The sequence below is a fragment of the Lissotriton vulgaris genome, chromosome 12, assembly GCF_964263255.1.
Source record: "Lissotriton vulgaris chromosome 12, aLisVul1.2, whole genome shotgun sequence".
Lineage (NCBI taxonomy): Eukaryota > Metazoa > Chordata > Amphibia > Caudata > Salamandridae > Lissotriton > Lissotriton vulgaris.
In genome coordinates, this window is record NC_141700.1 from 395,354,135 (window position 1) to 395,376,520 (window position 22,386).

Sequence of the window (22,386 nt, forward strand, 5' to 3'; positions counted from 1 at the left end):
TCAAATTTTACTTAGGGCATGATTTGGAGTTTGCCGGATGGATTAAGTACCATCGCCATGACTAAAGTAATGCACTCCAACACCACATTTTGAAATGTCCACTGGCCCAACGGACAACTCTTGCATTTCCAGGAACCATCATCACAGCAGTTTCTGTAAATGTATTGTAAGTTTGATGGATGACTCCATCAATATGATGGAGCGGTAAGTGAAACATACAACATTCTTTATCATTTTCAAAAACAAAATCCCAAAGCTGGATAATGTTTTTGAAAATAAAACAACTTGACCCCTCACAATGGGAGTTTTCTTTGCCATGGTTTGGTGTCATTTTGCCCCCTGGTTTTACCTGGCAGTGACGGACAATAAAAACTTGCCATTTGTCCACCCACTCTACATGGGGCGGGCTGGCACATAGTAAAACCTCCTAAGGCCTGACAGAGTAATGGCTGTGGGAGATTTGACATTTGTACATATATTGTACGGTTTACTGATGGTGCTTTTGTCTGATGAAGATTTACGTGGGAGAGGATGTGGCGCAGCGGCCAGAGCTGCTGACTCGGAAGCTGGGGCTCTGGTTTTATGTCTTGTGTCAGCTCTACATCGCCTGATTCTGGCCAGATCACTTAATCTCCCCCATGCTCATGGACAGCACATGAATACCATGATGGGAGATAAGCTGCACTGTATAAAACAACACATGTATTTGTTCAACCATTTCATTCTAAATGTATTGATAGTTCTGTCATGGACTTAGCCAATTTTTTGGAGCTCAGCTACATTCAGTAAGGCAAGGCTGAAAGAAGTAGCTGAACAAAGCTACACTAAACTGTATACCTTCTCCAAGACTCCCTGCTGAATTGGATTTGCTGATGTGAAATTACCTGAGTGGGAACACCCTGAATCTTTGGCCAAGAGGCAACACCCCCTCCTCAAACTGACTAGGCAGCTTTGTCCCTGTCTTCTGTCAGTCCTCCAAGCCAAAAGTCTAGAAATGGTTTCTAAGACCTGGAGTTTAGTGTTAGGCAGAAGGAGTATACTCTCACACAAGCCAAGGGTTCCAGGCCTCAGGGACAGCACTTGGGGATCAGGACTCATTCCAACAGACGTTACCTGCATGTTCCAGAGCAGGTCTAGTTGAAACTGGTCAGCTCAGCCCTTGCAGCCAGCAAAATTGGCTTTGTGAAGCGTTTGTGTCCCTGTAGCTTAAAAGGAAGTCAGCCAACTGACCCTCTGAGTCCACTTCTTGGTCATGAGTGTAAGTGGTGGAATATAAATTGTCTGGATGTTGCCACCTACCACCCAGAAGACCGTAGTCAATGCCTTAGTGACATCTCGGCTTGACTACGGTAACATCTTGTACCTGGGCGCAAACAAAGCAGTAATAAGACGCTTGCAACTGGTACAAGACGCTGCGGCCAGACTGCTTTGCAGAATCCCCAGATCCGCCAGGATCACTAAACATCTTAGGGACCTGCACTGGCTCAGGGTTGAAAACCGGATTCGCTTTAAAACCCTGAGCTATCTGTTTAAAATCAAAGCTGGGACTGCTCCCAAGTATCTTCAAGACCTTGCCAAGCCTTACCTTCCTAATCGCAATCTTCGTTCATGTACATCAGCGAACTTTGCGGTACCTAGGTACAAATGGGCTAGAATGGGCGGGAGATCCTTTTCATACCTGGGTCCAACTCTTTGGAACACATTGCCCATTCATATACGCAAGGAAGAAAATTACAAGAGTTTCAGGAAAAGCGTAAAAACCTGGTTGTTCGACAAATAATTGCCTTCTGATCTGTTCTCTCTCTAGTTGTGTCCTGTGTTTTGCTAATTCGGCGCCGGGAAACCCTTTGTGGGTAGCTGTGCGCCTTATAAATGCTATAAAATAAATAAATAAATAAATATCCAGCCCATAGGGTTCTCCTCATATGTCACCGTCCGGTGTATGCTGCGCTTTATAAGTAATTTTTACATTACATTACATTACATTACATTACATTACAACAGCAGGTGTAGACCTTCCTCTGTCTTTCAAAGATTCAGTAGTGTTCTGAAGAATGTGTTCGGGTGCCACATTTGTGCCTGGTACAGGCATGTAGCAGGGGTGATTTTTGGCCAGTCCCTAACCAATAGGGAAATGTTTCTGGGGCAATAAATTCCCAGGGGACCTTACCCACTTTTGCAGCAGTTCCTGTGTGCCCTGCTGCACACAATACCACAAAGCCCTTCTATACCTAAGACCAAGATGACAGAACTTTTCTTTCTATTTACAGATTTCCTGTGCCCACCCTAGAGGTACGGCAAAACACACAAGATGATGGACGGAATGTAGCACAATGGCAAAACATTCACCCCCAGTCACAGATCTGGGTTTGCTCACCAAGCCACTCCTGTTCTGACATGGCAATATGCAAATCAGTCTTGACCCTGTGCCTCATGGGGACAGTCCAGCTCGAACTGCCAAGCCATGTCTTTCCTGGACCGGAATCAAGCATCCTAGGACCGGTTTCTGGCTTTCAGCCTTCTTCAGCCAGGATAGCTTGTCTCCAGTGGCTTAGTGAGCAAGGGACCCACGTCTGGGCATACCCTTCCCACATAGGGTGAACAACAAAACACACAAGATGATGGACGGAATATTGCACAATGGCAAAACATTCACCCCCACTCACAGATCTGGGTTTAATCCATCATTATTTTGCTCACAAAGCCACCCCAGTTCTGACACCTAGAGGTACAGCCAGAGAATTGAGAACCCTCTTGTCTATGTTCACTCAATACCAGTTTGGAAGCAGCATCTCTCTCACTAGGACTGGAGTCTGGCTGGCTAGGCTAACTAAAGGGAGTCAGTCCCAGGTGTGAGCTTCATCTGCCAGTGACTGTTAGCTATCCATGTCTGTATATATATATATATATAGGTATTTGGTATTTGTAAAGTGCAAACTAATCCCCCAAAGGGGTCTCAAAGCGCTGAGGTCTGTCAAGGAAATTAAGTGAGCTATTGCCCAGAGTCGGAGGGTGCTGAGCTGAGCTGCAGTCGGTGCCATGGATCGAACCGTGAGCCCACCTCCGGAGTCAGCCGCGCTAGCTGCTGCGCCACCTCTCTCCTCTGTTCTACTTTTAAATATCATGCACTCTATCTTATGGGTATTTAAGGCATAATTAAGGGTGAATTAATAATATTTAAACAACTTGTTTGGGCCTGTCAAAAGGGGTTATTTTAACAGGTCGAATCTGTAGTTTAAACATGCGCAGCCAGGTTACCGGCGGAAGGCCTGTAGTCATGTTTTGCACTCTATGAGGAAGTTTTACAATGAAAGTGACTCAGTGCATTCCGCAAGCCAATTGGCTGCTCCCCACTGAGTCACTTTCAAAGCACAGGGATGCGACATATTTTAAACATTATGTCACATCTCTGTGCTTACCTCTGCACTGGCACACAAACTGCAGCCATGCGCCGGTGCAGGCACCCTTGCACCTTCCTGCACAAACACAATCACTAAAGGCATTTTCCTCTTTCAATGTGTGCTGTTCAGTGCATCAAGTGACGTACTGGTGGTGCAGGGGGCTTGTAAATCTGCCCCTAACATTTTAGTGGTGGCACATTATGTGCTGCAGTCCACTAGTGATAGTTATCTTACAGGCCCTTTGTTGGAAAAATGCCCTCTCTGAAGCGTCACCCTTTTCCCTCCCTCCTCCTCTGTTTCTGACCTTCTTTTTGTTGGCTTTAGGGCTCTGGACACTTTATCACTGCTAACCAGTGCTCAATTGTATGAGCTCTTCCCTCTAAACATGGTACAATTGATTTACACATGCTTGGCACATTTGATTTACTTGTAAGTCCCTTGTTAAGTGGTATACCATATAGCCTGGGTCTATCAATTTGAAGCTACTAGGGGGCCTGTAGCAATAATTGTGCCACTCACATAATTATCCCTTCAAACCTGTCTCAGGCCTGCCACTGCAGTGCCTGTGTGTGAAGTTTACAGCCACTTTGACTTGGCATTTAAAACTACTTGCCAATGCTCAAACTCCCCATTTATTACATATAAGTCACCACTAAGGTAGGCCCTAAGTAACCCTAAGGGCAGGATGCTTTGCAAGTACATTTTAGGATATGTACCCTTGTGTTTAACAAGTCCTGGTAGTGACAAACTGCCTATCTCGTTTTTCTCTACTGTACGGCCTACTCCTCTCATGGGCTAGCAATGGGCATTTCTTAAAAAACTTTTAAGCTGTAATTCCTGATCAGAGAGGAGTCGCTTTTTCATGTTTCATATGTTTGGATTGGTAATGATAAATCCTCCTTACTTTTGAATTTTTATTTAAGATTTCTGTGGTGGAAATGTCTCCATACTTTATGCTCTGTGTACCTGACAGCCTGTCTCCAATACACATCTGGGGTGGGTGACAGCTACACTTTGTGCACTAGACAGCCCCAACACAGGAAGGATATGCGTATCTGAGTACCACTCTACATACATCTGCATTCTAAATTGGCCTAGCATGGGCAGTATAGAAGGGGAGGGCAAACACTTCACTTGAATAGGCTGTGTCCTGGCCCCACACAAAGGACTGATTACACCCACTGATAGCCTGGCAGACAAGACTGGGTTGAAAGGGATCCGGAGAGCTGCTTTTAAGTCACCCTCCACATCAAAGGCACTTGTGAGTATAAGTAATGGGTCTCTGAGCCCCCTAAAATCAGACACTACTGGACTTGTAACTGAAACTCTTCCGGAATAACTGCTGTGTTGCTTGAAGAATTCAACTGGACAGCTGATCTAGAAGGCCTGCTTTTCTGTTTGTTGCCCTGCTACCTGCTGCTCTCTGCTGACTCTTCTCCACCTTCTCTCCAAGTGATATCAAAGGACTTGTAGGCTTGCCTCCTCTTTTCTGAAGCCTCAACGACACAAAAGACTTCTTGCAATCCTGCTGGTGCTGCTGGACTCTGCTATCTGAGAGTTCTACCCTTGCATCAGGTGTCCTCTCCACTACTGGGTCTAAGAAGTGGGTTCTGAAGCTGTGTTGCTACAAAATCTATGCATTGCCACCACTGAGCCAATCAGGACCAACGCTGTGACCTTCGACGCTGATTGACTGCCAATCTGGAGCCAGCCCTGCGTTGTACGTCGACAACACGGGAGCTGACGGCGAGGTTCGACGATGATTCAGCGCTAATCCGGGTTCCCGACTGCGAGTCTCCAATGCGATGCATCAACTCGACTGCGAGGTTTAACGACGATGCAGCGCTGATCTGAGGTCTTGACTGCGAGGCTCAACTTTGATGCATAGACCAGACTGCATGAATCGGAACTGATGCATTGCCTTTACTGCGTGGAGGAGATCAATGCCATGTTGCTTGCGATCAGGAAAGTTACTTTGTTTACTGATGCCTGCATGGGTACTATAGCGAGCTTGCACCGCCATGAGGTTTGGCTGAACTTTGACTTTGCCTCAGTCCAGCGTGACTAACCTTTTTGGTGCTATTTGCTTCTAAGTGAATTTTTGCATTTATTCCTTTAAAAATCAATACATAATATGTCGTACATTGGATATTTGTCATTTTGGTCTTGTTTTGTTCAGAATATAAAAATCTATTTTTCTAAACCTGTGTAGATTATTTTTGTGGTGTATTCATTGTGTTACTGTGTGTGTGTGTTGGGGGGTGTGCCGTCCAAATACTTTACACATTGCCTCTTTGGTTTAGCCAGACTTCTCTGTGCCAAGCTACCAGAGGGTGAGCACAGGTAAACTTTTAGTGAGTATCTTACTTACCCTGACTAGAACGGTGGTTCCTGCCTGGCTAGGGTGCATACCTCAGCAAACCAGGAATCCTAATTCTAACACCCTGGATACAACTTGTGCCATATATTAGGGAATTATACGTATGTTAAATATGACAATTAGGAGTGTTTCCAAATTAAATATTTTTAGGGGTCAAAGAACATGCACTGTGGCCTGAGTAGCAGAGTCCCTGTGCACATGGTAAAATAAACAGCAATAAAATCTATCAAAAAGTGGCGGTAACTGAGCGAAAAGGATCATTTTACTGCGTTACTGACACATGACCTATGTTTGCTGTGCATTCTTCACCTTAAGGAAAATTTTCAGCAATGCATAGAAAAGGCGTATTTGCATAATTTAGCATACCATTAACAATAGCTTTGATAATTAAGTTGCAGACAACATATCAATTGTTTTTTTACAGCATCTACTGGAGATGTTATCAAAATGGGCTCCAAAGTGCTTCACTTTGGTTACTATTTAAGTGTCTGTGTCAAAGAATTTTGAAATGAGATTGGAATATAATTGTTGCTTAAGCTGCAAACTTATACGAAATCGGATGAATCAGCCTTTGATATGCTAAGAGGATACAGCCTATGGTATATCTGTATCTTAGCTAGATTCAAGATGTTTTATATTTATCAAGAGTCCCATTAGCCATCATAACGGCTTGGGTATTTTCCCCTGTGATTTTACCATCAGGTCATACTCAAGAATCATATTCATTACATAACCTGTAGAAACATAAAATATTAAAAGAGGCAACTGAGACTTCTCTTGATCATCAATCAATAATGATGTTCTAGAGTAAGATATACCCTAAATTTGCTTTCTGGTGTCAATCAATCAATCAATCAATCAATCAAAGCATTTGTATAGCGCGCTACTCACCCGGAGGGTCTCAAGGCGCTTGGGGCAGGGGGGTCCTCTACTGCTCGAACAGCCAGGTCTTGAGTTGCTTCCTGAAGGAGAGGTGGTCTTGGGTCAGGCGGAGGTGGATGGGGTGGGAGTTCCTCGTCTTGGCAGCCAGGTAGGAGAAGGATCTTCCTCCCGTTGTGGCTCTTCGGATGTGGGGAACGGCGGCGAGGGCATGGTTGGTTGATCGTAGCTGGCGGGTGGGAGTGTAGAAGGTCAGGCGGTCGTTGAGCTATCCGGGGCCTTGGTTGTGGAGAGCTTTGTGTGCGCGGGTGAGGAGTCCGAAGAAGAAGGTCAAGAACCAGGGGGGGTTTCCTTCCTACAATATAGGTAGTATCCTCCACCTAGCAGACTATGAATCCTGCTCCACTATATTGAATACCAGTGATAGACCAAGCATAATTATAGTTATGAGGTTCCCTTCATCTGCATTTTTTATTATATTGTCTATCACATCCACTCTACTGTATGATTGAAATGCATTATTTGATCTGTAATATTCTTCTCTGGTATTCTGGGAGAATATTGTTGAAAAGAAGAATGACAACAGGAAATCTTCAGTAGCAACCTTTATTGACCATCCACTCTCCAACTGCTACAACAGCTAACAGCTCCTGAGGATACCAACATTCTAAGGTGAGCTCTAGTGGGGCATACCAAGGTGATCACAGGCAAGGGGTGGGTGGAATATACCATAGTAGAGGAAACGACAACACCTAGACGAAAGGGGGTAAGTAGAAAATATTATCACAGAGGTGTAATGAACAAGGAGCAACTGTCACCATGGATTAAGGAACATAATATAATAACACAGGGCAGCATCACATTGCAGATCTTACAATTTTATCACAACTCCACCATTGTCCATTGTCAAGTTTGACAACATTTTTTAAAGCTTTGGTAATGCGGCAAGGAGGGTAAAACTTACTCTGGGTGTGCCAGTCTTTCGTGTTTCTCCTAACCAGTACCACATCCCCAGCTTCCCAAGTAGGCGTCCTTACCTCATGCTTCTGATCGTACCGTACCTTATAATTGGCTTGATGAGAAACCACTCTCCTCGCACCCTCTTCCCAGTCAGGGTAAGCTTCCTTACCTCCCTCTAGCCAGCTTGGGTTGAATTTGGTGCAGGGCTCTCTTCTGCGAAGAGAGACAAAAGGGAAAATACCTGAAACCAGGTTTGGAAAGATGTGATATGCCCCTAGGCAGTTCCTTAGGTGGTGCTCTACGTCGTGACCATTGGCCACAGCCAATTGAATATGTTCCTTGATCATTCTGTTAGCACGTTCGACTAGGACATTGGCCTTTGGGCATTACAGCGCTGTTAGCTCGTGCTTTATATCCATGTTGTTTAGAAAATCCTTCATGGCTTGCGAAGTGAAATGAACCCCATTGTCCGTGACAAGAGTAGCGGGTATGCCCTGTTTTGAAAATTCTTCTATGAGGAATTCCAACACTGTGTTGGTGCTAAGGTGATGCACAAACTTCTGGGAGATCCAATGTGAAGTATAGTCAATTAGGATGAGCATAAACCGCCTCTGGATGCCCAGGTTGTCCATGGGCCCAATGATGTCCATGGCTAGCTTGTTCCATGGTTTGGTCGGTATCTTAACTGGAGAGAGAGGTGCCTTGTGAATGGTTTTCAACTTGTCCCTCTTTGCACAGATTACTCAGTCCTTGACTTGTTGCTCCGTCATGGCGTCCATCTTAGGGAACCAGTGCGTCGCCCTGATTCTCTGTTTCATGATGCTGCGCATGAGGTGTCCCTTGTGTGCCAGTTCTATTATTCTTTTCCTGAGTCCTGTAGGTGGTATCACTCTACATTGCCGGTAGGCCTTCTCCCAATGATACTCAACTCGTTTCTGACGTCCCAGTATTCCTTCAGTTCCTCCTCGAATTCATTACTCTTGTCGGGCCATCCTTTTATTATGGTTTCTCTGAGTTTGAGTAGCTCTATGTCTTCCTCCATGAACTTGTCCCATTCTTCTTCTGTGATGGCAGGGCTATCTACATGCTATGATGGGATAATCTAGAGTTTCTTCTTGGGCAACAGACTGAAGAGGGGCTCTTGATAAGTAGTCTGCAATCATATTTTCGGTTCCAGGTACGTACTCCACTTTGAAGTTGAAGTTCTCCAACCCTAATATCCATTTACCTATACGTGGAGTGCAGTTTTCCATTCCTTTCACTGTGAAAATGGAGGTTAGGGGTTTGTGGTCTGTTCTGATGGTGAAAGGCAGACCCCACAGGAAGAATTTGAAATGCCTCACTGCCCAGAAGCAAGCCAGAGCTTCCTTCTCAATTACTGAGTAATTTTGTCCTGCATTGGTGAGGCATCTGGAAGCGAGCACTATAATCTTCTCTTCCTTCCCTTCCTTTTGTATGAAAGTGGCACCTAACCCTTTGTTTGAGGCATCTGTGGTGAGAATCGTTTTCTTCCTTTTATCGAAAATCCCAAGTGCTTGTGAGTTCAAGAGTTCTTCTTTTAGCTCATCCATGGCACTCTTATGTTCTTCTTTTCAAATGAATTCAGAATTCTTCTTCAGGAGACTATGCATTGACTCACACTTCGCAGAAAAGTTTTTGATGTATTTGACCATATACTCCATGAGTCCCAGGTATGATTTAAGTTCTTCTTTGTTCCTCGGGTAAGAGGCATCCTTCACTGCTCCCAACAAGCTGTTTTTGGGTCTGAACCCCTCCTCCGAAATTGAGTGCCCCAAGTAGTCTACTGATGTTACTCTTATATTACACTTGTTCCTCTGTACTGTCAGCCCTGAATCAGTGAGCTTCTGGAACACCGTCCTGAGGGTACTGGCATGTTCTTCTACACTGCGACCGTACACCAGGATATTGTCTTGGAAACACATCGACCGGTCTACTCCTCACAGAATTTGCTGCATTATCTTCTCGAACACCGCCGCAGTTGATGCCAGTCCAAAAGGCATCCTTCTGAACATGAATGCCCATTGGGGAGTTATGAAGGCGGTGAGTGGTCTGGAATCTGGGTGAAGATCCACCTGGAGATGCGCCATTCAAAGATCAATCACACTTGATCTTTCCCATAGTACTGAGCATCTCGTTAATGTTCGGTAGAGGGTGCCTTTCCACCCAGATGTTTTTGTTGAGACTGCGAAGGTCTACACATAACCGAATTCCTTCTCCATTGGCCTTGGCTGCGACAACCACTGGGGCCAACCATTCTGAGCACTCCACAGGTTGTATGACTCCCATGTCACACAATTTGTTCAGTTCCTTTTCCAAAGGTTCCCTCATAAGTTGTGGTACAGGACTCAATTTGTAGACCACAGGCTTGGCATTCGATTTGTCTTTGATTTTATGCTGGAATTCATGTAGCAGAGCAGCCATGTTTTTCTTGGAATAGACCCGGGAACTCTTCACAAATGGTATCCCCACCATGGACATTTTTTGTGAGTAGTACTTGCTCTTTCCTGTTAGGGTCTAGGACACAGCTTTCCAAACTTTTCATGTTGGTGAAACACCTTTTAGACAATCTTCATCTTGCGACACGGTAATGTGAGCGAGTGCAGAGAGTGAGCCCGAACCCCCTAAGGGGGGCTCGGGGGTTTCCCCCTCCGAGAAAAATTCAGAAAAAATTGTGGGCAAATGGTGCATTTTCAAACAAATTTTAGGAAGCAGGAAGGTTAATAAAGCAATTGTGAATCTGTTCTAACAAAGACAGTGACTGGCAAAACTGGGTGTAAGCAAGGTTAGGTTTGGCCCTGAAACAAAAATATAATCATGCACACATTGACACATGCCCCAGTTGTTTACGGCACAAAAACAAAATCACCAACTCAGTTCAGACCCAGCTATATGACAATGAATTTACACTGGAAGATTAAGCAGTAAACACAGAGCTGGAATCTCAACCAATTTTAAAAGTCATAAATTTAACCCCTTCCATGCTCATGACGAGCTCAGCTTGTCATGCAGTACACTGCTTGTGTGCTCATGACGAGCTCAGCTCGTCATGAACAATGGGATTCAGAAATCATCAGCACAGGGGGGGAATTGCTGTAGCAGCGATGGTGATAAACAAAGAATTTACTAAAAAGCACAACAAAAAAAAACACCTTGCTTGAAACGTGACTTTCGGAATGTACAAACAACCAGAGTTGGAGGGTCGGAAAAATACCTACAGACCTGTCTTGCTATTTGACATGCAGAGCGAAGGAAGCACACCTGCATGTACAAGAAGCTGGACTATACCTGCCAGGAGGAGTGGCACGATCCAAGAAAGACCCAGCTGACATGATGGAATATCAGGAGGACACCTTTGACCCCTGATAACTGCTGTATTTCTCTTAATCAACAGCAGTCAAAGGGTCCCTTTTCCCTGGGTTCATCAGGGTCCGTGGCATCGCTGCTACACATAGGTAGTAACAGTACAAACATCCCTGACACACAGCAGTGATGGATGCAGTGTTGGTTTATTCAAAATAGTTTTAAGTCGTTTCAGTTTGTGGCTCCAAAGATTCACAGGCTATCTTGTAAAATATTTTGGCTGACAGCCAGATGTCCCGAGGCCTGGTCTCTGTTCAATGGCTTTAAAACTGGGGCGCCCTACAGGAAGGTGCAGATGGGTGTTAAGGGTGGGTGCGATTCTTGCACAGAAGAGCACATAGCTTGTCCCAGATGGGGACAGACAATGTGCATCATTTTGGTAAAGAGTAATGTCATATTATGAACGTAGACAACGTGTCATGGAGCAGAAAGTAACAACTTTTTGTCACTCATGCCCTGCTGGGAGTAGGTGTCAAGGAAAGGATTCCAGATGACCTCTAAACTCCCACCGATTTTGTTCAGATTAAGGATCATAGTGTGAATATTTTAGGGTAAAACGTTACCCGAGCGCCTGTTGGAAATAATGTATTAAATTATGCTTTAAAAAAGATAACTAAACTTAACCTCAGTGTCCGAAATATAAAAAAAAATTACAGTTCCTAAGTGGCCCCATGTCTGGTGCAACAAAATAAGTTACTCCTGGTATTTTAGTAAACCGCGTATTGCATTTTCTGTTTAGATTTGTAAATATGGACTCAAAAATCCCAGCAGGCATCGTGCTTTTGGTTGGACTGGCTAAATGTGGCACTCAGTTGCTGGTTACGCCCCTCCCCTCTCATCCCGTTCATACTCTACTCTAATTTTATCCCTCCTGGGTTCCGCCCAAACTGTATGAACTGTGCTTGCTGTACAGCGCTCCAAAGCCCCTGCAGCATGTTCAGCACTATTTAAAAATAACTCTCAAAATACGTGAAAGCAATTACCAAATATGTCAAATAAAACACGTACAGCCACGGCATTTTCCATGTTGCCCCTTGAGGGTAAGTACACATCTTGCCATTGCCCGTCTCTGCAACGCGTGCTTTAAACACCGGAAATGAACATGTCACAACCTTGTGTCTTTCATTTAGAGCATACATACAGTGTCTGTCTTCTTTCCTTTATGTAAAGTGCCCGCACTCGTGTAATGGCCCTTTGCATAAACTACACATTGTTGGTTCGGCAGTGCACCAAACAGAATACACTTGGTGCTCTCTTGGCCTCTTCTAAGCTGCTGCCTTCACAATGTAGTGTGGCCTAATGGCCTGAGCGGTCGACCTCGGAGTTGGGGAACCGAGTTCGAGTCTGGGCAGAACACTTCATCTCCCGGTGCCTAACACAATTAATGTGCCCGTCTGTAACGCAACTGATGCTCATGTAAAGAGCTTGGATTCCTTCGGGTCTAGTTCTGCGCTATATATACAAAAATAAAAATAGCACTTTAGGGCCCCAACGCCAGATAATACAGGCAGAAGAGGTGGTTTTCACGAACGCCGCATATCAAGAATAGGATCGGCTCTGTTGGTTCTGTATTTTTTCTACCACTAGTTCTTGTATAAAGAATACAGACGCCTGAGTTGAAGCAGTTGTATTTGTTCTTGAAAATTATATTTATATAGCGCTTGCTACTCGTGACGAGTTATTGAAGCGCTTTGCAGCGAGCAATATAACAAATTCCCCTTTTACACTCCTGGGCAGGTCGTGTAACTAGATATGAATATGGTGTACTTAGGTGCATATTTCTTACATACAAAAACACACAATATGCATGACAGCGGTAGCAGAAGTTCAGGCCTCCTGAAACAGAAAGCGCACAGCCGTCCAGGATCTGCTCACTATACTACAGCATATCGCGTGACACACCCACACATGGCAGTCGACACAGTACTGTGTCTCGACACAGACTTTGGAAAGCTCGGGTCTAGGATGATGCCTAAATCCTCCTACTGCTGCCATCCCGGCAGGTTAGATCCAGACTCAACAATGTATATCTTACCATAGGCTTCTCTGTTCTTGAATTGTATTCTCATTTCCTTCATCCCCATGAGTGGTATCGGTTCCTTACTATAGCCCGTGGGGGAAATGTCAGATTTCTGTAAGGAGGTCACCCCTTGTTCTCCCAGACTTTCATAATCTTCCTTGTTGAGAAGCGTGAAAGGGGAGCACGAATCAGCATACATGGTCACACTTTTATTGTTCAGTAGAACCTCACATTTGGGATAAATGGCATTGACAGAACCAGCATTACTTTTGAGCTGCAGTACAAACTTTTTCTCACCAGCTATTACGCATTTAACTTCTTTGTTGTACACTCTTCCCCTTCCGTCTATCGTGTGGGGCTCCCCTTCTCTACACACCCTGGCAAAATGCCCCCTTCTGCTACAATTTTTGCAGGTTACGTTCCTCTCAGGACACTGAGGAAAATTAGCAAAATGATTGCTGCTACCACATCTAAAACATTTGAGGTGGATTTCTTTGTTGTTAGTCTTTCTACCCACACTTTCTTTACTTAATAATTTTTAACCCCTTCGATGCTCATGACAAGCTCAGCTCGTCATGAGGCACAGTGCTCCTGTGCTCATGACGAGCTGAGCTCGTCATGACCACACCTGTTTTTATTATGGCCCAGCATAGGAGAGGGATATCATCAGCAGGGATGTGGCTAAACATCTGCTTCTTCTTCATTGTCGGTGACAGTAGCCACCACCTTACAGCTAGGCTTCATTTCCTTTATACACTTGGCAGTGTTTTAGATGGATTTCGCAATCTCAACTGCTTCTCTCAAGTCGGGGTTCTTAGCTAAAAGCTTTTCTTGAATACGAGGGTTGTTAGTGCAACGCACTAATTGATCCCTTATAAGGAAATTAGTGAGATTGCCAAATTCACACAACTGTGTAAGGCCCCACAAGGCAGCAATATATTTTTGGTCAAACTGTTGTTTCCCCTGCACTCTGTTAAAAAACTTATGGCGTTCTAGTACAGCATTTATCTTATCTCCAAAATGTGCTTCTCATTTTTCTACAGTGCACATAAACAGATCAACATCTCCCCCTTCATCTCTTCCTGCAGGTTCAGGCAGTATCTCATATATCTTCCATCCTTGAACCCCTAAATTGTGAAGGAGGATATGTTGTTTCCGCAAGGATGTAAACCTTTCACCACCAATGGCAATGATGTATGATTCAAAAGGTTTGAACCACTCCTTCCAACATATTTCTGGTTCCCCTATCTCATTTAGGAAGGAGGGTGGTTGGCTCATGTTTGCCGCTGCCATCATGGATACAAAAGGAGAGAAGATAGAAGATGTGCCCCAGGAGGAGTAAAGGTAGGGAGGCTGGAGGGGACCCCCTAGAATGCACCTGACACAAACAGCCTGATAAGAATGGGGAAAGGTAAAGATGGGTCAGGGGGAGGGTTAGGATGTGTGAAAAGGGTTAAGGATAGCAACTAGGAAGGAAGGAACAACCAGTGACACGGTCGACCAGCTGTACTATAATGAATTGTACATGCAGAAACCAAAATTAATGCCCAAAACACTCTAAGATTGTGCAGGAAGATAGGACAGATGGAGGCACAATCACTACGAAGTAGGGAATGCCCACAAGGAACGGATGAAGGGAACCCCTCTCCCTTCCCCTAGGAAATGTAAACGGTGTAGTACCACCCTACAAGTGGAGGAATGAATAAAAAGGGTGGTGAATGTGCCAATGGCCCAAAATGCTATTTAAATGTGAGCCAAATGCATCTACAGTACCTTAAGTCCAGTTCATACCATGTAGCAGGCACAAGGTAAAGGTCCGCTGCACTGGGAGGAAGAGTCCTACCAACTAAAATTTCCGTGTAGCGACTTGAGGCACCAGCAGAAATTAACCACACGAGTGCACTGTGGTGCAAGTAGGAATGACAGCAGGGGGAATCCTACCCTCTGTGTGCACGAACGCTGACAGGAACTGGGAGCAGGAAGTTCGCCGGGTATTGAAGAAGGATTCCTACGTTGCTATGCCCACAAAGGTAGAAGGCCTATTGAATCAGCGCTCGATGAGGCACACGGGAGGATAACAGACAAGGCGGACAGCCACTAAAGCGCGCAACAACAGTATGGTGGAGGACTGTTGAAAATCTGCTGGACAGCTTTACCAAATGTACAGATGGCTGGCAGGTTCGGAAAGGAGTCGTTGGAAGACAGGAGAAAGGCTTCCTCGTTGAGTGCAACTGGAGGTGGCAAAGACCTTGAAGAAGCACAAGGAAGGAACACTCATTGGAATGCTTCAGGAAGATACGCTGGAGGCCGACAGGCAGAGAAACGCTGACACGCCACAAACAGAAACGTGCTCCGAAGCTTGACAGAAAGGAATTCTTGACAGAACAGCTCCCCAACGTTACGAGCAACGTGACTAATCCAGTGTCAGAAGGAAATCTTGACAGGAAGGCACCGCGGCAGCCGCTGACACTGTAGCAATAAACGAGGCTCCACAGGTGTCAGAAGGATTCTGACAGGACAGTGACAGCAGCGCCCAGTGAATAAAAACAAATATATCCACTGCTGGCTAGCGTGAATAAAACTTACCTCTCACTGAACATAAGGGGTAGGAGCAGTCTCCCAGAAACGGCACTTCCTCACCAGACAACAGGCACAGTTCCCCTCGGAGATCCAGTGGAAGGGTAATGAAAATCCACAATAGATGTTCCGGATTAGCACAAAACACACCTCCGCAAAAAGTACAGCAGTGAGGGATACGGAATTGTCATTAACTCCGCCGACAGGAGGTTATGACAGAAACATCCAATTCTTGAACAGATGGAAGGAACACTCCACAGGAACAAACGGAGATCTCTGAAGGAAGTGACAGCGGATGGATTGGAGAGGGTACACAGAGGGGAGATGGTCAAAACTGACCGCTTTGTAGTGGTCGTCGCCAGTGTTGAAAAGCAGAATGACCACAGGAAATCTTCAGTAGCAATCTTTATTGACCATCCACTCTCCAACTGCTACAACAGCTAACAGCTCCTGAGGATCCCAACATTCTAAGGTGAGCTCTAATGGGGCATACCAAGGTGAAAACAGACAAGGGGTGGGCGGAATGTACCATTGTAGAAGAAACTACAACAAATATGTTGCCAGATATAGGTCAATTAGGCCTCTAAGCCACAGTAGAGTGATGTGGTTTCCTCCTTTTACTACAGTACAACACCCTGCATCCATGCCACCAGTCACAATGAGTATGCAAGGACCCTGGCATTCAGCTGGCGATATCCTCTCCTCTGGCATATATTAACTGGATGGCTGTACTTGCTGTCTGATTTGACTGGCATGAACAAACTGGCATTAGGGGGAATAGAAAAGTGCACAATGCCCCCCCCCCCCCTCACCATGCAGGAAATTCCCATAGTGCTTAAGGGATTTAAAAATATATATTTTTTTCAGTAAGAAAATTCAGCTTTGGGGCTTTTCTTTTGGAAACAATAGTTGTACGTTTGAGATGCTTCTCTTTCATGTTGATGGAGCCATCCATCAAACTTACAATGCATTGCAGGAACTGCCATGTCAGTGGTTCATGTCAATGCTAGAAATGTCCACCAGCGACTTAATGCATAATGCTACCTTGCGTTACCGTGTGTCTGGAAGGCGTTACATGGGTGGAGCATGGCGTTCCCATGCACACATGTATTTTGACTCAACCCCATATTTACTAAAGTCAGTAAACATGGGTTTGTGCCAAAATGGTGCGCCTACCCGAAACTGGAGCAAAGAGGAAAAATATATCTATTTCTCCTTGTTAATTCTGCTTTGCATGTGTGCTGCATTCTGCCGCACATTTACAAACAGGAATACGCCTTGAAGGATATTTTTTACGCAGGAAGGCACTGGTTCCTCAACAAAACTATCCTGACAACAAAGCAGACATCTTTGTTCTATTGTGCCAGGGTTCCTCCGTTGGCAGTAGGCAGCCCAAAGTGCTACAGTGCAGGGAGAGAGCTGAACTGCTCCATATCATTGTAAAAAGGGTGCAGTTCAGTTATCTCTCTTTCATGCAATGCAGCAGTGCAACTTCCATTACTGTGTTGAGCTTCATGAAATGTTAGTAAATATGATCTTCAATGTATAGAGGGTAAATGCACAGCAATGAATAAACTTCTCAGGTCAAAATTCATTAGTGTGTTAACATGGCACATTACCAGAAAAAAGGACCCCTAGATATTTTGTTTATAATTTGGCACATGTGTAGTTCTGAACAAACTGACCCTTATTTAGTGTTGCAAAGCCACATTGGTGCGCATTTTAACATACAAGACTCTGCTGTTCGCCAAAACAGCATATTCAGTTATACTACAAACACTTTCCTTGATTTTTAAAATGAAATCATTATGAACCACAAAATAGTCCCAAAGTTATGTTTTGCCAAAATCAACAAACAACATGCATACACAAGCCCTATCTGATGCATGGTTTCGAAATATTTTAAGCTAATTTAAAATATAGGAAAATGGATTACCAGTGGACTGTATCCATGACTACTTGCAAAAAAGAAAGTAATTACTTACAGATCTATACAATGATCCTCATTATATGCAGAGGAAGTCTTACTTACAGTCCTTCCTCTCCTCCCCAGCTATGCCTCTTGTGCGTCTTTAACCAATTGTAAATTATTTCTTTGAATGACTGGCCACTTTTCTCATGGTGAGTCCTGTTTGAATACTCCATTCTCTTTTTTCTTCCAAAATTGTGCGTTTGAGTATGTTCTGTAGCTTTGCATTTGACAGGGGCAGACTAGGGGACAGATGTACAAAAATAAAAATTGTGATTTCCAAATGGTAATTCTAAGGGCTAGATGTACAAAGTTTTTTTGAAGTTGCAAACTGACCGATTCACGAAATCGGGCCGCTTGCGAATGCAGAAAGGCATTTCCAAATGTACAAAGGCCAATTTGCAATTAGGTAACCTGTTACACACAAACATTTCGCGACAAAATGCAGTCGATAAGCATTCGCACTTTACCGCCGGTTCAAAGTTGGTGGTAACCCATTCACAAATGGGAGTGGGTCCCCAAGGGACCCCTTGCCCTTTGAGAATGGTTGGCAAAATATTTTTAAGAGCAGGCAGTGGTTACACGGACCACTGCCTACTCTTAAAAATGAAACTGCAAAGTTTCATTTTTTTTAAACGCATCCCATGTTCCTTTAAGTAAAATATGCTGCATTTAAAAAAACAAGATTGCTTTACCTAAAACAAATCCCAGACATGGTGGTCTGCTGACCCCAGCTGGCCACCAGCCCTGGAATGGCAGTGAATCGTGTTAGTCACAAATTGGGACCTACCTCATTACTATTCATGAGGTAGGTCTATTTGTGACCCACTAGGAATTGCTAATAGAATAGTGATTTCCTAATTGTGATTCACAAAAAAATTGCAATTAGATAATTGCTATTCCTAACTTTCGTACATCTATCTCTAAATTCATAATGCATAAAACCTTTGCTCTCAGATATCATGCCATTTTACAGTTGGTAAGGTCTCAATTAGTAAATCAAAGCCTTTCTGATCACAAAATGGATTTTATTATTCACCAAACCGAATTAGGGATTCAATAATTTAGGACAGAAAATTACAGAATCGCTGATTGGTTTTGGGAATAGACATCGAATGGGTATTTGGCCGGGGTATGCAAGGGCATTCCTTCCAAAGGCTGATTACTTTAGGAATGTAATAATGCTTTATGACAGAAATCTGGTTGCAAAAAACTTTAATATTTTACCACCTCTGCAAAGGAGGTGGTAAGAAATTCGTAACTGGGAAGAGTTCCCCATACGACCCCTTTTCTTTTGGAAATATTCAAAAGGAGCTTTTTATGAGCAGGGAGTGGTCCTTAAGACCACTGCCTGCTCATAAAGGAGGTTTGTGCATTATTTTTAAATGCATCCCGTTTTCCACTTAGGAAAATGGGCTGCATTGAAAAAAGAGATTGCTTCAATTAAAAGCAATCACAGACATGGTAATCTACTGACTCCAGCCGAGGACCGTTGCTGCCATTGAAGCCAATCAAAATGTGTCTCAATTTATAACCTACCTAAATGCATAGTAAGGAGGTAGGTCGTATTGCGAACCACTACGAATTGGTATTTTGAGAACCAACCTAATAATATATAGAGCGGTTTCCAAAATAACAATGGAGTCATTGGAAGCACAAATTGCGACCGCTTCAAACAATTCCATTTTGTACACTCCATTTAAGGAATTGCAAGTCGTGAGTCTTCATTTGCTGCAATTTACTATTCCTTAAGCGGTATCTTTATACATGAGGCCCTAGAACTTTTAACTAGTGATTTCTTGTGGGTCACAAATCCTCCTATCTCATGAATATTAGTGAGTATAGTCGCAGTTTGTGACTCATTAGGAATGATAACTATTACAGCTTTTAAATAAAGCTTTTTTATATGCTTGTTTCAAAAACAAAAGATGAAACTGTAAAGTTTCATTATTTAAAAGTAGGCAGTGATCCATAGGACCGCTAAATTTGGTTTAAAAAAAAATTAAACATTCGCAACGCGGTTGACCCCTTCCCATTTGCGAATGGTTATCACTTCCTTTCAGCAGTCAGTAAATATTAATGTTATTCAGCCATAATTCTGTTACAAAATGATAATATATACCAATGTGATACAGTATTTGGAAGGGGCACCCTCAACATGCCCCTTCCAAATACCGAATCGCAAAACTAAAAAAATTGTGATTTGGGAACAAGTTACCGAATCTCAATTTTGTATTTGTACAGTTCAAAATGCTTTTTTGTGGTCATAAATGGCCCGATTCTGTGAATAGGGCTAATTGTAACCTCCAAAAAGATTTTTACATATGGCTCCTGGTTTCTATTCCACTGTGAACTTTATCATGCGTATTTGGCCATGTCTCAGTACTGACACAGGAGAAATCTCTGTTACAAAAAAATACAATATCCATTGTTATCTTTAGCATAAGAAAAAAAGGCCCCCCAGACTTTCTTTTTGTATACAGAAGTTCTGAGTGTTTTTCCTTAATTTCGGGTTTTTAATAAAAGGGGCCAGGCAAACTACATATTTGATGCCTCCAGTGTTACTCTTGCTGTACTGTGGGACAGGAAAGCACCTCAGCGGAATCCACAGCGCATTAGTTTGGAGTGGTTACCTCCTAATCCTTCACTTAAAGATTCTGTCCTATGGAGAAAAGGTAGCCTTGCAATAGTGAAAAACGAAAATGGCTGTAATTCACTTTAAGGACATGCCACACACATCAGGGCTTGTCCTACCTTATACTTACAGTGCACCCTGCCCTTGGGCCTACCATAGGGGTGACTGATATGAGGAAAAAGGAAGGTTTTAGGTCTGGCAAGTGGGTGCACTTGCCCAGTCAGCATGACAGTACCAGACTGCACGCAGGGTCTGCAATGGCAGACCTTAGACACATTTTACAAGGTTTCTTCTGTGGGTGGCACAGCCCGTGCTGCAGGCCCACCAGCAGCATTTGTCTTTACAAGCCCTGGGCACACTCAGTGCACTGTACTAGGGTCTGACAAGTAAACCAAATAGCCAACCATGGAACCACTGATTAATACATCAATTTACCATAAGGAGCACTTGCACTGTGGCACTGGATAGCAATGGCACAGTGCCCAAAGCATCTAACATCAGCAATATATACATGAGGCAACAGCAAAAATGGAAGGGAGACCCACGCCAATAATGCCAGATCTAACACTAGTTTTCTAATTGTATCTTTGGGACAGTTTACAATAATTCCTGATCAAAGATTTCCTTAGTAATTGGTGCAAGGAACAATTCTGGGGCTATTTTAGGTGCGAGTGTATCTTTAACCCTTACAGACTCCTCAATGCATGAAAACAGATCTGCTTTTCAAGATAGGGTTTCTGGGAAAAACATGAAGGTAAAGGGATACTCAGTGAAGAATTGAAACCTACATGGTTGTCTTGGTGTCAGAGTTTTTGCACACTCAAGGAACTGCAGGTTGCAGTGGTCTGTATGGATGGTAGTAATATGTGGGGTTCCATACAGGTAATGATGCCATTCTGTGAAACTATTCTTAATTGTTAAGAGTTCTTTGTTGGCAATTGTATAATGCTTTTCACAAGATGTCAACTTTAAAGAATGAAACACATTAGGATGGAGCTCAGAAGTCTTGTGATCCCTTTGGGACAATATTGCTCCTACAGCATAATTAGAAGTGCCGGCTTCTACTGTAAAAGGAAGATCTATTTGTGGGTGTTGTAAGACTGGTGCAGTGGTGAATGCAATTTTCAATGCTGAAAGGGCTTCTTGGCTTCTGGAGTCCATTTAAAAATGACACCTTTTCTCAAAAGACTTTTTATGAGAGTAACCAACTAAGAGAAATTTACAATGGAGCATTTGTAAAAATGTTAGGATCCTAAGATTGAATATCCTTTACTCACTTTGGAGATGGCCAGTCAACCAATGCACTGATAATATTGGTATCCATTTGAATCCCAACTGGGGTGATAACAAAGCCTAGGATTTCTACTGTTGTGGTGTGAAACTCACATTTGCTCAATTTGGCTTAGAGCTCATTCTCACACAACTTTTGTAAGACCATATGCATGTGTTTCCTGTGTTCGTCCTCCAAATTCAAGTACACAAGGATGTCTGCTGATGTCTTGTTTTGACTAGATAGGTTTGGATTTGATCCTTTCAAGTCGAACTGGGATGAGTAGGAGAGGATACTTGTTTTTGATCGTAACTCACGAGTCTGTACATCACCTAAGGTCTCCATTAGCCTTTGCCATACAGAACAACAGTAATGCCGCTTGTAAAGGAGGATCTTATTAAACCATTGGCTAAGTTATCCTCTAGACACTGTTTTAGATGATCATTCTCCACTGCAGTTAGGACAGGCACACAACTGCTAGAAACCTTAGCTCCTTCTGTGCTCTTCTTCATATGGTCTACTCATGTTGTTGACTATTACAAGCCAAACTTAAATTGGCCTTTTCTGGTTGTAGCTTCTTAATAAGGGGGCAACAAATGGCCTGTGCATATTGAGCGCCAAAAAAAGTGAGAAGGCAACTACTTCCTGGCGACTGTTGGGCACAATTTGGGGTGGAGGACAGATGTATTTGCCCAGCCAGCTCCTCCCACTACTGCCAGGCATTGAAAGCTTCACCCTAAATCTACCTTTGCCTTCTGGGGATATACCTTTAACACAATGACTGGATTTTCCACAATACAGGTATCATTTTTCTCCTCTTTTTCCTCTTTCAATAGAGGACCCATGGCACTACATGTATAGTTTCTTCTTCGGTTTTTCATTCTGTTGATATGGTGACAGGAAATCATAAATCA